This window comes from Chiloscyllium punctatum, chromosome 6, assembly GCF_047496795.1.
Source record: "Chiloscyllium punctatum isolate Juve2018m chromosome 6, sChiPun1.3, whole genome shotgun sequence".
Lineage (NCBI taxonomy): Eukaryota > Metazoa > Chordata > Chondrichthyes > Orectolobiformes > Hemiscylliidae > Chiloscyllium > Chiloscyllium punctatum.
In genome coordinates, this window is record NC_092744.1 from 137,623,249 (window position 1) to 137,642,462 (window position 19,214).

The following is a 19,214-nucleotide window of genomic DNA, read 5'->3' on the forward strand; positions in this document are numbered from 1 at the left end:
ATTGGGGATAACAGGAGACATAAATCAATTCTGGGCAAAAAGGGATCTCGAGGTTGTGCACAGTTTTGTTCGCAGATGTTGGTGAGGGAGTGGTCTGCAATTCATGGGTAATGAATGGAGACTGCAATTGAAACTGAAGACCATAGTTTCTTTCTCTGACAAATATAGAAAACGAAATTGCAACGAAGTTCAAGCTTGTTTATGGGATTAATGAATACACAGAGGTAGAGAACACCAACAATAGCGAGAATAGCTGAGTAGCTCACCCTCCACCCCGCCCAGAATAATCATCAGTCCTACTGATATCCGATATGGTAGAAATCCCCAATAGGGTTCAAAGTTTGGGAGAAGATTTGTCGCTCGGGTGCTCGTTGTTGTGGTTCTGTTCGCGGAGCTGGGAATTTGTCTTGCAAACGTTTCATCCCCTGTCTAGGTGACATCCCCAGTGCTTGGGAGCCTCCTGTGAAGCGCTTCTGTGCTGTTTCTTCCGGCATTTATAGTGGTTTGTCTCTGCCGCTTCCGGTTGTTAGTTCCAGCTGTCCACTGTAGTGGCCGGTATATTGGGTCCAGGTCGATGTGTTTGTTAATAGAGTTTGTGGATGAGTGCCATGCCTCTAGGAATTCCCTGGCTGTTCTCTGTTTGGCTTGTCCTATAATAGTAGTGTTGTCCCAGTCAAACTCATGTTGCTTGTCGTCTGTGTGTATGGCTACTAAGGACCGTGTCGTTTCGTGGCTATTTGGTGTTTATGTATACGGATCGTTAACTGTCTTCCTGTTTGTCTGATGTAGTGTTTTGTGCAGTCCTTGCATGGGATTTTGTACACTACATTAGTTTTGCTCATGTTGGGTATCGGGTCCTTCGTTCCGGTGAGTTGTTGTCTGAACGTTGCTGTTGGTTTGTGTGCTGTTATGAGTCCTTGTGGTCACAGTAGTCTGGCTGTCAGTTCAGAAATGTTCCTGATGTATGGTAGTGTGGCTAGTCCTTTGGGTTGCGGCATGTCCTCGTTCTGTTGTCTCTCCCTTAGGCATCTGTTGAAATTGCGAGGGTATCCGTTTTTGGCGAAAACTTTGTATAGGTGTTCCTCTTCCTCTTTTTGCAGTTCTGGTGTGGTCAAGGTATTCGCCTAAAACGGATACCCTCGCAATTTCATCAATTATAGGGCAAGCCAAACAGAGAACAGCCAGGGAATTCCGAGAGGCATGGCACTCATCCACAGACTCTATCAACAAACACATCGACCTGGACCCAATATACCGGCCACTACAGTGGACAGCTCGAACTGACAACCGGAAGCGGCAGAGACAGGCCACTATAAATGCCGGAGGAAACAGTACAGAAGCGCTTCGCAGGAGGCTCCCAAGCACTGAGGATGTCACGTAGACAGGGGACGAAACGTTTGCAAGACAAATTCCCAGCTCGGCGAACAGAACCACAACATCCCCAAGAGGGGAAACCTTGAAAAGACTCAAAGGAAACCTCCTCTCCATTGTTGTAATGTTCCAGTCCGCTATTCTCAGATTCAGATCTATGCAGCTGTTAATCTCTGTTACTGTTGGAGCTGATGCATCTGTTCCTACACTGGGATAACGCACTGAATGAAGCCTCTTACGAATAGGAGAAGGAAACCCTCCAGTGACAATGTTGCATTGCATGGAGAGATGACATCAATCACAGTCAGAGCAAACAGTCCCAGCTTTCAATACAGCACATTCGGTTCACAATATCTCTGGACTGGACTACATGTTGACATTGCTTCCTATTTGTCACATCTCACATCATTAATTGACAAAAGACAATACGCAATAGACAATAGACAATAGGTGCAGGAGTAGGCCATTCAGCCCTTCTAGCCTGCACCACCATTCAATATGATCATGGCTGATCATTCCTAATCAGTATCCTCTTCCTGCCTTATCTCCATAACCCTTGATTCCACTATCTTTGAGAGCTCTATCCAACTCTTCCTTAAAAGAATCCGGAGGCTGGGCCTCCACTGCCCTCTGGGGTAGACCATGCCACACTGCCACCACTCTCTGGGTGAAGAGGTTTCTCCTCATCTCTGTCCTAAATGGTCTACCCCGTATTTTTAAGCTGTGTCCTCTGGTTCGGCACTCACCCATCAGCAGAAACATGTTTCCTGCTGCCAGAGTGTCCAATCCTTTCATAATCTTATATGTCTCAATCAGATCCCCTCTCAGTCTTCTAAACTCAAGGGTATACAAGCCCAGTCGCTTCAGTCTTTCAGTGTAAGGTAACCCCACCATTCCAGGAATTGACCTCGTGAACCTATGCTGCACTCCCTCAATAGCCAGAATGGCTTTCCTCAAATTTGGAGACCAGAACTGCACACTGTACTCCAGGTGTGGTCTCATCAGGGCCCTGTACAGCTGCAGAAGTGGCTGAATACTTGTTAATGGAGACTGTTAGTAGCGAACAATAGGGGGTGAGTCATGGAAGGCCACGTGAGAACTAGGCCTGGTGTACGGGTATGGGCATTGAGGAGTTCAGTCCTTAAAATTATTGAACATTATTTTGAGTCTGAATGGCTGCAGGAACTACCTGCGAAAAATGAGGTGTTGTTCTTCCAGCTTGCGTTGAAATGTCCTGGAACACTGCAGCAAGTCTGACGCAGAGATATTAGCTAGGGAACAGGATGGGGTATTAAACTGGCAGGCAACTGGAAACTCAGGGTCTCTTGCATAGGTACAGCTTGGTTATTCTGTGAAGTAGTCACCCAGTGTGCCTTTAGTTTCCCCAATGTAGAGCAGACCACAATGTGAGCAGTGAATGTAGTCGACCGGATTGTGGGAAATGTTGGTAGGATGCTGCTTCACCTGGGAGGCATGTTTGGGCCCTTGGATAGTGAGGAGGGAGGAGGTAAATGGGAAAGTGTTACACCTCTGACAGGGGAAAGTGAAGTGGAATTGTGGTGAGGTGGTAGGGGGGCGGTGTGGGGGGGGGAAGTGTGAGGAGTGAATAACGAGCAGACCAGGGTGTCCTGGAGGAAATGATCACTTCAGGAGGCGGTAAAAGAGAGAGGAGGCAAATATGTGTCTGGTGGTGGCATCTCGCTTGAGGTGGGGGAAATGCAGGCTGATGATCTTCTGAATGTGAATGCTGGTGGGATGGTAGGTAAGGACAAGGGGAACTCTTCACGCTGTTGCAGGAGGGAGGAGAGGGGGTGAGGGTAGAAGCGCAGCAGGTGGGACAGAACTAGTTAGGGGCCCTGTCAACAACAGTGCTGGGGAATTCTCGGTTGAGGAAGAAGGTGGACATTTCAGAGGCACATTTCTGAAGCTGACATCATGAGAAGCAATGCGGTGGAGACAGAGGAACTTGGGGAATGGAATGGAGCCTTTGTAGGAAACAGGGTGTGAGGATGTATACTCCAGGTAGCTGTGGGAGTTGGTGTGTTAATACTCGATATCAGTGACCCATCTATACCCAGAAACAGAAGCACAGATGTCAAGGAAAGGAAAGGAGGAGTCAGAGATAGACCAGGTGAAAGTGAGTGAGGAGTGCAAATTGGAAACGATAAACTTGTCCATTTCTGGACAAGAGAGAGGAACAGCAGCTATGATATCATCTACATATCGGAGAAAGTGTTGTGGATGGGGGGTGGAAAGAACTGGAACAAGGAATGGTCTACGTACCCTATGAAGGTACAGATATAACTTGAACCCACATGTGTATCCATGCACACCCCTCTGTGTGTCAGGAGCAGGCTGAAGCAATGGGTTGCCCAGGCAGTTCTGTTTGTGGATTTTCAGGACAATATAAAAGCGAGCTCTGCTATCAGAAGACCATCAGCTACGGGACTGTTAGGTGGGGGTGAGTGGGTGGGAATCTCCAGATGAAATGTTGTCAGATTTAGTTAATAAAATGGTCTGATGTGCTATGGAAAGGTGATGGACCAGCAGTTGATATGTGGAAGTATCTGAGAGCTGGAACTCAGCCTCTGAAATGGAGAAGTGAGTCCACCACCCTTATCGACACAGGCTGAATAACACAGTCAGGGTTGGATCGAAGCATACAGCATACAGTCTGTTCAGAGGGTGATAGGTTGGATAAGGTGAGGGGGATGCAGAGAAATTAAGACAACGAGTATCACATGGAAAGTTCTCAATGAACAGATTGAGCTCAAGTAAACACCAGAGGAATGTGCCCAGGTGGAGGGACAGTGATGGAACTGAGTGAAGGGCCAGTGGGATGGGGAGTGGACTCTTGTCCAAAGAAATGGACACCGAGGAGAAGACGGTGGAAGAGGATTTCAACATTATGTCGTTACTGAAATTCATTAAAGTGGGCGCACAGCGGGATAAAGCTGAGACCTTTGCTGAGTACAGAACATTCAGCATTAGAACGCGGAAGTTTAGGAGGGATGGTGAATACTCGACAGGAGGTGGACTTGGGGGAGGGGATGGATCAGATGAAATGTGAGGAGAGATTCAGGTGTGCATCATCTAGGTCCCCAAATGTGAGAAATGTGAAAAGGAGATGGGATGGACTCAGAGCACAGGGCATGGGTGGGGTGGCAGGCTCCAGAGGCTCATAGGCATCTCTAAGTTATTCCATCTTGTGGGCCTCGTATATCTGGCGAACATGGCAAATGAGCTGGAGAATGAAGTAGAATTGGGGAATGTTGAAGCCTTGAGCCAATGTGATGGGACGCTGTTGGACAGAGAAAATGTTGATCTCAGTGGCACTGACATCTTACGATCAGTCCTCAGAAAGTAACTGGTTGAAAATAATCAGAATCGTTATCTTATCGTAATCCTCTGATTTCATTGGGTTGACACTCAACCAGCAAGGTCTTACTTTTCTGAGACTTTAGACCAAACTGTGAAAACAGATATATCTTGATGTTATTAATAAGTCAAATCCATCCATGGTTTGGAAGGCACTAGCAAAGGCTGAGTTTATTTGTCATTCCCAATAGCTCGAGGGAAGGTGTCATTGTTCAATGAGAAAGTTGACAGCACAGAATTTCCTCTGATTCCCATTAACCACAGTTTGCTGAGGGGTAATGATGCTACTTGAGACAAATATTACTTTGATGCAAGGGACGTTACTCTGATTGCACTTCAAATGACATATGGAAAATCAGTTAAAATGGTAAAGAGCAAAATGATCGAACACGGCTTGTTTGAACAATGTGGTCACTGTCCTCACAACGTTTTAGGAAAAGCTGATGCTTGGACTTCTGATTCTGAGGAGAGGTTTGTCTTGTTTGTGATGAGGCTGTTTGCTTGAGCGCTGTGACACAGAGGCAGAAAAAAGTTCCACTCTGTATGGGTAACAGAACCATCCTTTTCATATTGTATTGGACAGTGACAGACACACACTATTGTCTGTTCGTATTGGACATTGATCATCCCAATCTCATTGTTGACTGATGACCAATAGCAGCATGAAACCAGCAGTTCCCATCTCCCTAGTTGGAAAGCAAAAAGAGCAAGGGATGGCCAGTGGAAATGGGAGTAACTAGGGAACTGGTGTAACTTACCGTGGGAGTGGGAGAAGAAAGACGTGAAGAGATATCATCAATGGGAGAGTATATAGCAGCAGAAGGGGCAATACAAGGGAAGTCGGAGTGTTAAAAAAAAAGAGTCGGAAGACAGAGGAAGAATGGCTAATGAAGTTTTAGTGACTGGGAAAAAAAACTTGCTTTAGCAAAAGTGAGGTTGGGTGTAAAATTATCACTGTTCAGGAAAATTGGGATCTGGTTCCATTGAAAATTATGATTTAATGTATTTCTTTTTAAATCAGTTGATTCTTGTTCAGACTGCACATTCACTCTGTATTTCTGCATCTCCATCAAAAGCAGATGACATGTTCCAACAACCCTCCCCACCCCCCCACACCCCCCTCCCCGGAATGGCGTCTCAACACTTTTGAATTTTTTTTAACAGTATGTATTTGCTTCCAATTCAAGGTAGACATGAGAATATGATTTGATCTCCTGCAGTTTGTCCATAACGTAGAAGTGAATTGAGTATTTATCCTCATCACATTAGCTGATTCAAGCAATGAGTTTGCGTCCATCCTGCAGATGAAAAATTCTTCAGTTCTGACTATTGTTGCAAAGAACAGTGCCACACAAAAGGCGACTGTTCCACAGCAAGGTGCCAAACCATTGTTCATTCTAAATTAGGTATACATTTTATGAATAAGACATGTTGAGGGGCAGAGTTTAAAAGGTGAATTCAACTCTATGTTGAAAATGCAATTTGCAGCTCCCTCATAATAGGTATTAACGACATCACTTTGTAAAATCCCAAAAAAAAGAATAGCAAGAGACTGGAATTCTTAATTCTTCTTCTGTGAATAACATTTGGAGAATAAGAAGGAAATCAAGATTTGTTTGTGATATTCATAAATGATGATGGTGAGAATGTGGAAGATGGATGGCAGTTCAATGATAACTAATGGGGATGACACAAAGATTAGCTGGGTGGTTCACAGTGAGGAGGAAATGGTTAGGCTACAGGACGATATAAACAGATGATTTCTATATCCAGATTAATGGCCGATGAAGTTTAACACTGATAAATGTGAGATGATGCACATCTGAATTAACAAGACAAGTGAGTACTCAGACTGTGAAGGGCGAGGGCTAAATTTGCTCCTTTTTTCATTGCAGCAGGGAAGGTTGAGGAGGGAACCTGGAACAGGTGTGAAAGAGCATAAGGGGAATGGAGATGATGAACAGACAGCAAATGTTTCCCTTACTCAAAGGGTCAAAAACAAAGGGATACATGCTTAAAGTGAAAGACAGGGGATTGAGAGAGGATTTGTGAGTCTGTTTTGAACTGAGAGGGTGGCACAGACATTGAATATAAAATCCCTACTGTGCGGACATAGGCTCTTTTGCCCAACCAATCCACATTGACCCTCCAAAGACGAACCCACCCAAACACGTTCCTCCTATATTTACCCCTGACTAATGCACCTAACCTACGCATCCCTGAACAATATGGGCAATTAGCACGGCCAATTCACCTAAGCTGCACATCATCGTATTGTGGGAGGAAACTGGATTACCTCGAGGAAACCACGCAGACACAGGGAGAATGCGCAAAATCCATACAGGCAGTCACCCAAGGCTGGAATCAAACCTGGGTCCCCAGTGTTCTAAGGCAGGATTGCTAACCACAGATCCGCCGTTCTACCCCTGGTGACATGTGTCTGGAATGCAGTGCCTTGGTGGGTGATTGAGCAGGTAGTCTCACAATCTTTTAAAAAACTCTTTGGATATGCATTTGGTGGTGCAGGCTCACACTTTAATTCAATGATTCTATGTGGTGGCAGCCATGAGCACTCTGATCTATTCTGAAGCAATAGCTAATGGCAGTTCCTGGTTAGTTCCATTGACTGTACTCAGTAAGTGAGCCTCCAGTGAAGTGCTGGTGTTATCATCCACTTTCTCTTCAAGTGTTTCGGTTTCCTTGGGTTGGTATTGTAATTTCCTGTGACGATGATGTCAATTTTCGGCCCTTTTTTCTCAGAGGGTGGTAAATGGAGTCAAAATTGACGTGTTTGTTGATGGAGTTCTGGTTGGAATACCATGTTTCCAGGAATTCTTGTGCTTGTCTCTGTTTGGCCTGTCCTAGGATGGATATGCAGACTTAGTCAAAGTGACGTACTTCCTCATCGGTACGTAAGAAATTATTGTTGGGGTCATGTCTTTTGTGGCTAGTTGATGTTAATAAATCCTGATGACTAGTTTTCTGCTTGTTTTTCCATTATAGTAGTTGTTATTGTTCTTGCAAGGTTTATTGTTCCTGGAGCAGAACAGAAAAAGATGTGAATTTATTGCGGTGCTCAAAAGTATGAAAAATGTTGCAGAGTCGAAAAAGAATACTCTATTAGTTGGCATTACAGTATCAAGGAATTCTAATTTCAAGGTTGTCAGCAAAAGAGCTCGGAGTGAAATAAGGAAAAATGTCTTATTTAGAGAGCTGTTTCGAATTGGAATTGACCGGCTGGGAAAGTTGTGGATGAAGATTCAAAAGAGAACAGGATATATATTTGAAAATTATGAATTTAACGGGCAATAGAGAGAGGGCTAGCAAATAGGAGGTGCTTGGGGGACATTTTTGGAGCTGATTCATACCTAATGGCCAATGGTGTCCTCCTGTACTTTAAAGGGGTACCGTGTTAGGGAGCTGGAGCTGGGTGGCATGGTCGCTCAGTGGTTAGCACTGCTGCCTCACAGCACCAGGGACCAGGTTCCAAAACCAGCCTCGGTCTGAGTGGAGTTTGCATATACTCCCCGTGTCTGTGTGGGTTTCCTCTGGGTGTTGTGGTTTCCTCCCACAGTCCAAAGATGTGCAGGTTAGGTGAATTGGTCATGCTAAACTGCTCATAGCGTTGGGTGTAGGGGAGTGGGTCTGGGTGGGCTGCTCTTCAGTGGGTCGGTGCGAACTTGTTGGGCAGAAGGGCCGGTTTCCACACTGTAGGTACTCTAATCTCGGATGCACGCAGGGTCATCCGAGCTACTGAGAACTTCATAGATAAGTGCTTTAGTGTGGTGGCCACACCCAAGACACGCTTTAGTTATGATTCTTTAATTACTGCAATATTCCAGTCTAACATTCATCGCCCTGAGTTCATTAGCCTTACCTGTCAGTCCTGTTGTATTTAAATAAACACAATTTAATCCAACAGGCGATCCTTGCATCCTGACCTATTCCAGGCAGAGAGTAGATGGGCGACAACCGGGAATGGCAATGGGAGTAGGCAGGAAGTGCAGGAGTCCCCTGTGGCCATTCCTCTCGAAAACAAGTATACCATTTTGAATTGTTGGGGGAGATGAACATTCAGGGGAAAGCAGCAGTAGACAGGTTGGTCGTACTGGCTCTGAGGCACAGCGGGAAAGAATATAAGTAAACAGGACGTTAAATATAGGAGGGTCGATTGTTAGAGGAACAGATCGGAGATTCTGTGGTCACAAACGGGAATCCAGGATGGTGGGTTACCTCCCAGGTGCGAGGGTCAAGGATGTCTCCAAGTGGCTGCAGAACATTCTCAAGGGGGAGGGGGAGCAGCCAGAAATCATTATGCACGTTAGCACAAATGATACCCGCATAAATAGGGTCGAGGTCCTGCAGTGTGATTACAGAGAGCTAGGAGAAACATTTTTTTAAAAAAAACCTTGACAATTAGATTAGATTAGATTAGATTACTTACAGTGTGGAAACAGGCCCTTCGGCCCAACAAGTCCACACCGCCCCGCCGAAGCGTACCCACCCATACCCCTACATCTACATCGACCCCTTACCTAACACTACGGGCAATTTAGCATGGCCAATTCACCTGACCTGCACATCTTTGGACTGTGGGAGGAAACCGGAGCACCCGGAGGAAACCCACGCAGACACGGGGAGAACGTGCAAACTCCACACAGTCAGTCGTCTGAGGCGGGAACAATGGTAACCTCCTGAGAGGAAGATTACCGTCAGAGACTTGCACTGGAGGGGACACCAATATCTTGGCGGCCAGTTTTGCTAGTGTTACAAGGCAGTGTTTAAAATAGTTTGGCAGGGGGTGGTATCCTCAAGAGCAGCGAGGCAAGTGCAAGGCTGGAAGGAGATACAGTAATCCGAAATCAGTAAGATTAGGCTGGTAAACGACAGAGAGAAAGTACTGCCTTTTGGATTAAATTGCATCTATTTCAATGCAAGAAGACCTACAGGTAAGGCCGATGAGCTCAGGGCGTGAATATGGAGGTGGAACTGGTATATTATAGCCAGTATAGAAACATAGCTTAGTGATGGATAGGACTGACAGCTTAATGTACCAGGGTAAATGTGTTTTAAACAAGACAGAGATGGTGGAAGGAGGGGAGGGGAGTTGCATTTCTGATTAAGGGGAGTACAACAGCAGTAATCAGAGATAAAATAACTGATGGATCACCCAATGAGGCTTTGTGAGTGGAGGTAAGAAATAGAAAGGGGATGGTGACATGTACTATAGGCCCCCAAATAGTCAATAGGAATTCGAGTAACAAATATGCAGGAAGAGAAGGGAGATACCTGCAGGAGCAATAGGGTTATCATGATAGGGGATTTTATTTTTTCTAACATAGACTGGAACTGCCTGAGCGTTAAGGGATTGATGAGATAAAATCTGTAAATGCGTCACGAAAGTTTCCTCAAGCGGTATATAGAGTGTCCAACTCGGGAAGTGGCAAAACTCAAAATTTTCTCAGGAATAGGGCAGGACAGGCGACTGAGTTAATAGTAGGGGAGCACTTTGGGACAGGAACCACAGTTCGATTAATCTTCAAATAGTTATGGAGAGGGACAAAACAGGTCCACAGGTTCATGTTCAAACTTGGGGCGTGGTTCAGGTACAAGCAGCTGGGATCAAGGGAATCCCTGGAGATACATAAGAGATACAGGAGTCTGTGGAAGAAGGAAATCAGTAGGATGAAAAGGGGGCAAGAAAGAGCCTTGGCTGAGAAGATTAGAATGAATCCAAAAAGGTACTTTAAATATACTAAAAGAAAAAGCAACAGCTACAGTGAAAATAGGACCCCTCGAAGATCAAAGTGGATAAGTACGTGTCAAACCATAAGAGATAGGTGAAGTCCTCAATGAATATTTCTACATTATGTTTACCGCGGAGAAATACATGAATACTTGGGAACTTGAGGAAGTTAGTCATGATATCTCAGGGACAACCAATATCATAGGAGAGAAGATTTTGGACGCAATTTTTCTTTCATGCGCAATTCATTATAGAACTCGATTCCCGCCTCAGGCGACTGACTGTGTGGAGTTTGCACGTTCTCCCCGTGTCTGCGTGGGTTTCCTCCGGGTGCTCCGGTTTCCTCCCACAGTCCAAAGATGTGCAGGCCAGGTGAATTGGCCATGCTAAATTGCCCATAGTGTTAGGTAAGGGGTAAATGTAGATGTAGGGGTATGGGTGGGTTACGCTTCGGCGGGGCAGTGTGGACTTGTTGGGCCGAAGGGCCTGTTTCCACACTGTAAGTAACCTAATCTAATCTAATCTAATCTCTGATGTGTCAAAATTCATTGACACCCACTCGCACCCCTGAAACATTTCAGTGATGTCGCCTCCCCTAACTGTCTGGTCCCAACCGTCACTATCCTCTGAGAGAAGGAAACACTCCCCACACATATAGCTTGGCCAATTGACAAGAACAAAAGATGTGAACACACCGTCAGAGTGATTGACCCTGATATCATGGCAGTAATTGACTGATCAAGGTGTCAAGGAGACTGAACAAAATTGAATTTGATGGAAATCAGTTGTAAACTTCCCACTGGTTGGATCATTCATAACACAATGTGGCTGGTGGACATATATCCTCTCAGTGCCTGGATATCTCTGTGGACAATCGCAGGGTAGCTTCTTCGGCAAAAACATCTTCAGATGCTTCATCAATGTTTTTCCCTCTGTAATGCGATCAGTGGTGGGATGTTCTGTGGAGATTACATAATGTTCAGAACAATGAGTCACCTCGTCGGGTATTAAAGTATCGAATCTGAACAACATTCAAGCTTGTGCTGTTAATGAATAGGTAACATTAATCAAAAGCACTGCTGGGCAATAAATATTTCCACGGTTAAAAAGAAGGAACCCCTACAGCAACTCTAGCTGGTTTCACAGTCAAATAAGAAAGCCATTCAGCCCATCAAAACCATTGGATAAAAAACAGATGCAACGCATTCCCTCTCTCCTGCCTATTCCACAAGAAGACAATTAAAAAAAAATACAGCAGCTATTGGAATCCAAAATAGACATGCAGGAGGCTGGAAGAACAGAATAAGCAAGGCAGCATCAAGACATCGAGAAGTCAACACCTAGGATATAACCTTTCGTCAGGACTGTGGTTAGGAGTAAGGGGTCTATAGATAAAGGGGCGGGTGAGGGAGGAGGAGGCAGAGTGGCGAGATGGGCATAAGTGAACCCACATAAAGGGTATCAGTCGGTTGGTGATGGGAGGACTGAATCCAGTTGGTAGCTGGATCAAGTGTTCAGAGGAAGCCAAGGAGGGCAAGGCCTGGGAAGGGAATCATAGGATTAGAAGGAAGGTTATTTGAAACTGGAGAATTCAATGTTGAGTCCCCAGGGTGTAGGCTGCACAGGTTATATATCAGGTCTTGTTCCTCCAGTTTTTGGTTTGGTTCATTGTGGCAATGGAGGAGGCTAAGGATGGCTATGTCAGAAAGGGATTTGGGGGTGGGGGGGGAGAATTGAAATATGAAGTGATTGGGAGGTCAGGTCAGCCCTTAGAAGCCTGACTGCAATACTCATCAAATCATTCACTTCATTTACATTTGGTCTTCCCGATGCAGTGAAGACCAGGTCGGGTGCACCAGATGCAGTAAACTAGGTTTGGATCCCACCAGCTGGCACATCTCCCACAAGACTGTTTGCTTCGTTATCGTGCTACACTCCCCACCGATCTCCCCCATAACCACCAGGTACCTTCTCCTGCAACCACAAATGCTGGCAGACCACCACTTCCACCTCCTTATAGGGCTTCAATCAGTACTTGCTGGTCAGACAGAGATTCACCTGCCTCTCTTCCAACCGAGTTTACTGCATCAGATGCTCCCGATGTGGTCTTTTCTACACTGGGGAGACTGAACATAAACTAAGGGCACATTTCACTGAACATCACAGCCGGGCCTGCAAGGGCCAAACTGACCTCCCAGTCACCGCCCATTTGAATTCCCCTTCCAACTCCCTTTCTGACATAACCACCCCTGGCCTCCTCTGTTGCCTTGGTGAGGCAGACTGCAAATTGGAGGAACATCAGCTCATCTGCCTGGCAAGCCTACCACATGGAAGATGTAACATTGACTTCTCCAATTTGAAATAACCTTGCTACCCATGCCCTTACTCCATTTGCTGCCCATACTCCTCCCTTCCATTCCACCTAATGACTCCGCCTTCCAGCTCCCAACTGGATTCATCCCTCTGGATTCATCAGAACCGGCCATTAGGCCCTCTATGATGCACTGACCTTTGAAGTATTCTCAGCTCGTCCCCTATAATATCTCAAAATAATCCATGAGCATATCTAAGGATGGTTCAAGTCCCCCTAATGTGGCTGAGTTGACTACATTAGCAGGTGGGGCATTCCAAGCCCTTACATCTCTCTGTGAAATGAACCTGTCTCTGATGTCTGTCTTAGATCTATCACCCCTCAATTTGTAGCTATCCCCCCTCGTATATGCTAACGTTAACATCCTAGCAAAAAGACGTTAACTGTCTACCCATCTCATCCTCTGATCATCTTGCATGTCTCTAACAAATTCCCTCTTAGGCTTCTTCTTTCCAATGAGAACAGACCCAAGTCTCTCAGCCTTTCCTCATACGACCTTCCCTCCAGACCAGGCACCATCCTGGTAAATCTCCTCTCCACATTTTCCAATGCTTCCACATCCTTTTTGTAATGGGGCGACCAGAACTGTACACAATATTCCAAGTGTGGCCGCACCAGCGTTTTGTATAGTTGCAGCATGATATTGTGGCTCCGGAACTCAATCCCTCTACGAATGAACCCTAACAAACTGCATGCCACCTTAACAGCACTATCAAGCTGGGTGGCAACTGTCAGCACTCTATTGACATGGACTCCAAGATCACTCTGCATATCCACACTACCAAGGATCTTTCCATTGACCCAGTACTCTGCCTTTCTGTTATTCTTCCCAAAGTGCATCACCTCACATTTAGCTGGATTGAACTCCATTTGCCACCCCTCAGCCCAATTCTGCTGTTTATCCAAGTTCCCCTGCAACCTGTAACATTCTTCCAAACTGCTCACAACTTCACCGACTTTAGTGTCGTCTGCAAATTTACTACTTCATTCACCAGTGCCTGCGTCTAAGTCATTTATAAAAATGTCAAACAGCAGTGGTCCCAAAACAGACACTTGTGGCACACCAGGCTGAAACCGGACTCCAGGCTGAATATTTTCCATCAACCACCAGTCTCTGCCTTCTTTCAGAAAGCTAGTTTCAAATCCAAACTGCTAATTCACCGTGAATTCTACGCCTCTGCGTTTTCTCCAACAGCCTACCACGTCGAACCTTATCAAAGGCTTTACTGAAGTCTATGTATACCAGGTCATCTGCCCTACCCTCATCTACATGCTTGGTCACCTTCTCAAAAAAAATCAATGAGATTTGTGAGACAGGATCTGCTTTTGACGAAACCATATTGACTATCTGAAATCAAATTGTTGCTTGCTAGATGATTATAAATGTTATCTCTTATAATCCTTTCCAATACATTTCCTACAACAGAAGCAAGGCTCACTGGTCTATAATTGCTTGGGTCATCTCTACTACCCTTCAAGAACAAGGGCATAAAATTTGCAATCCTCCAGTCCTTGGGTACTAAACCTGTAGACAGTGATGACTCAAATATCAAAGCCAAAGGCTCTGCTATCTCCTCCCTAGATTCGCAGAGAATCCTTGGATAAATCCATTCGGTCCAGGGCGTTTCTCTACTTTCACTCCTTCCAGAATTGATAACACCTGTTCGTAACTAACCTCGATCATTTCTAGTCTAATATCTCATACCTCATTCTTTTCCTCTACAATATTCACCTTTTCCTGAGGGAAAACCGATGAGAAATGTTCAATTAGCAACTCTCTGATCTCCACAAGGTCCACACTCAACTTCCCACTTCTGTCTTTGACTGGGCCTATTCCTACCCTCATCATCCATTTATTCCTCACATACCTCTTTAGGGTTCTCTTCTATTCTATTTGCTAACGACTGCTAGTGTCCTCTCTATTTTCTTCTTAACTCTCGCTTAAATCCATCCTAGATGATCTGTAACTCTCCATCGCCTCATCTGAACCATCTTGCCTCATCAACACATAAGCCTCCATCTTCTTCTTAACAAAAAGTGCAATTTCTGTTATAAACCACGGTTCCTTACCTTATCACTTCTTCCCTGTATGACAGGTACATACCTATCAAGGACACACAATAACTGTTCCTGAAACCAGCTCCACATTTCCACTCTCTGCATCCCCTGTATTTTGCTACCCCATTCTATGCATCCTAATTCTTGCCTAATCACATTATAATTGCCCTTACCCAATTGATAATTCTTGACCTGTGGCATGTACCTATCCCTTTCCATCGCTAAACTAAACATATCGGAATTATGGTCACTGTCTCCAAAGTGTTCAACTACAACTAAATCAAACACTTGGCCTGGCTCACTACCAAGCACCAGATCCATTGTGGCCTCCCCTCTTGTCGGCCCTTTGACATACTGGGTCAGGAAACCCTCCTGTACACATTGGTCAATAACTGATCCATCCGACGTATGAGAGTTATAGCATTTCCAGTCAATGTTAGGAAAGTTAAAGTCCCCCATAATGATCACCCTGTTCCTTTCACTCCTACCCAGAATAATTTTGCTAATCCTCTCTTCCACCTCCCTGGAACTCTGCGGAGGCTATAAAAAAACTCCAAGCAGTGTGACCTCTCCTCTCCTGTTTCTAACCTCAGCCCACACTACATCAGTAGGTGAGTCCTCAGCAAAAGTTCTCAGAGCCAGCATTATACTATCCTTGGCTAAAAAGACCACACCTCCTCCTCTTTTATCGTCTTGCCTGTTCTTATTGAAAGATCTTGAACATCTTTCACCCAAGTTCCTATAATAGCTATGATGTCCCAATCCAATGTTCTGAAACATGCGCTGAGTAGATTAGCGTTCCCTGTAAATCCCATTGCACTGAAGTAAATGCATTTTAGTTCTTCAGAATTACTCTATACTCTGACTCTCTCATCTTTATATTCTAACTGGCATGTTCTCATCATATTCAGAAATTTCTTCATTCATCCTACCATTTACACTGCTACTTAGAGTACCTCTACTTGCCTTGTCTGTCAATATAAGTTCTGCCTTTATGGGTGAGCAAATCTCCCTGCTAAGCTATTGGTGGCTTTCCCATTTAGATTAGACCGATCCTTTTGGAATGGGCCTTTTCTATTTCTAAAGTCATTCCAACCTCCCAAAAATCTGAATCCGTTAACAGCACAGCAGCTCTTCGTGCCATTGATTTTTTCTCCTTTAATCTTTCTTTTTTTCCTTCCCTGCTTGAATTTGTCAGAAATTACTATTTTAAGGGTTGATTTTTAATCCATTACATCAACTCTTTAATTCACTACAGACTGTTTTAGTCTATTCCCTAAAAATGTCATTCATAACAATATATACAATAATTTATGGGTTCTAAATCACACCTTTAACAATATGCTTAAGACTTTCAGAGATGTTCTTAATCCTAGTACCGATAAACCAATAAACTATCCTAAATTTTCGCCCACTGCCACAGAATGTCCTGTTTATGCCCCTGACAGGAGAGACCGCTGTCGCAATAATTATACAAAATCTTCTCAATCGCTGCCGATCATAAGATTTGTTCCAACAGTCCAAGGCTCTTCAATTTTCCTCAGAGAGACTACCCCCTTCAACAGTTCCAAATACTGAACATCTGTTTGATAGAGGAATAGCCATCGGAGACTTTTGAACGACCTTCTTACCTGTCCTGACAGTCACCCATCTATCTGACTGATTTTGCTGGATAATAACTTCCAGCTATCTCTCTCTCTACCTGAAATATATGGCCTTAATATTATTACACTTATAAACAGAATTTTGTATGATATTAAAATAGAAAATATATCCATATACATATCAAACATATTAAAAATAAATAAAATCAACCATTTGGAAAACTAACTCAACAAAAATATTCCTCTGCAATAAATTTCTCGAAGAAGAATGTCTTCTCCAGAGCTTAACACGTGTTGGACTCTCCAGAATAAAGGCACATCTTCCTATTTAAAAATAGTTTTTGAAACAAAAAAAAACTTGTACATTTGAAACAAAGAAGATGACTTTTGAAACATATGTAGACTTTTCTAGTTTGTTTTGTAGAGAAATTTGAACGTTTGAAAGAAATTTTCTTTTGTTTTTTTGAATTTCTATAAAACAAAGTGGAAAAATAATCTTATATTAATAAACTATATGAACTACATTAAATGGAATATAAAACTATAATTAATCTTTAATTATGCTTGCAATCCCACCAGCGGCTGTAAGATCCATACTGCTCTAAGAACACGTATTAAAACTTTTTTTTTACAATTTAAAGAAGAGTGGGCATATGTTCTAATAATTTGTTTCAAATGCAGGGTAGACTTGGCGATATGATTTGCTCTCCTACCGTGTGTATATGTGCAGCATTTAATTAAATCTTTATGCTCATCTCTCCAGCTCTTTCAAGCAATCATATGAGCCTGTGCCCATCCTGCAGATGAAAAATTCCTTCAGCTCTGAGTATTGCAGGGAATATTACAAAGAACGTTATCCACGTCCACGTAAAATACAAATGTTGCAGAGGAAGTAAGCCCGACCTAGTCCAATATTAAACACATGCAAGCATTATGAATAAAACATACAGAGAAGAATAGGATAAAAGGAGAATTCAGCTACATGTCCAAAACAAATCTGTGGCTCTCTCATAAAAAGACCTCAACTGCATCACGCTGTAAAATTACCAAAAATAGGAAGAACAAGAGACTGGCATTCTTAATTCTTCTCATTTCAACAACATCTGAAGAACAGAAGAAATAAGACAATTCTTATCTGTGAGCTTCATAAGTGATGATGATGAGAATGTGAGGGATGGATTTTGGGGGAATGATAAATAACGTTATGGATGACACAAAGGTTAGGTGGGTGGTTCACAGTGAGGAGGAACATGCTTGTTTAAAGATGATATAAAGAGCTTGTTCAGGTGGCTAGATCAATGGCTGATGAGATTTGACTGATAAATGTGAGGTGATACATTTCAGAAGTAACAAGACAAGAGAGAGTACTCAAACTATGATGAGGGGTTAGATGTTTTTGAAGCAGAGGAGGTTGAGAGGTGTTCCTGATTGAGGCAATTAAGAGCATGAGGTTTATGGACAGTTTGAACAGAGAGCAGCTCTTCCCCTTATTCGAGTGCTCAATACAAAGGAGACATAATTTTGAAGTGAAAGTGATCTCACCATTAATCTGTAAAGCTTATTTGCAGATTGATGTTGAATTTAGATTCCAGCATTTGCAGTGGCGGCATTTGAATCTGAGTTCCCAGAATATTATCTTGATCGCTGAATCAGCAGTTGGCAATAATACCACCAGGACATCACTTTCATCTTATCATAATCTTCTTTGTTAAGGTATGAGTGACGTTTTATCTTTTTTTACAATTCCTCTTCCACTCAGGAATAAACTTTAATTGATGTGTTTTTACTATCTTCCTAAGTATTTGCCATTGTTCTTCAAATGTTCTGCCCTTCAATGTTATTTTTGCGAGTCCATTCAGGCCAATCCTTCCACATAATTATCACTGCCCGATACTAAAACCCTTGTATCTTTGAATCCGAATGTGAAACTCCAGCATGTTATGGTCCCTCTTTCTAGAGGATCCTCTACTATAAGATGATTGATCACTCCTTCCTCATTATTCACACCAAATCTAAAAGCCAGTTTTCTGGTTTGTTGTTTTAAGAAATAATCCCTCATACATTCTGCGCATCGTTATTTGAGGCTACCCTTGCCAAATTGATTAATTAAGCCAATATGTATATACAGATTGCTCACTCTTGTGCCCTTCTCACAAGCCATTGGTATTCCCTGGTTTTTGAAAGTATATTTGGAGGATGGGAGTATTGTGGCATGAAATTACTCCAAGAAGCAGGTTTGCTTCCATATGCTTTATTTGGATCCAAACTGGTTTGTCATTTTGGTCTCTCGTGCTAATGTCATTTTAATGCAGCCTTGATATCATTCTTAATCAATGCAGTAACTCAACCTGCTGTACGTTCTTGTCTGAGTAATGAGTCCCCTTGGACATTTCACTTCCCAACACTGATCTTCCTCCCCACCAGGTCGTATCTTTTTAACTCTGTTTGTGCAGTTATTTTTTACAAATATTCCATGCATTTAGGTACAAGGTATTTACATAAATTCTATTGGATTGGTTTATCACCTTTAATACTTTTGGCACACTCCACACACTCCATTCTTATTTTTTGATCTCCGATAATACTGAACTTATCATTTCCACTCACATTGTTAAAATTGCTATGATTATTTTCCTCAGCATAGTCATTAGACTGGCCCTGCCTGTCTATTCTATTAAACTCTAAT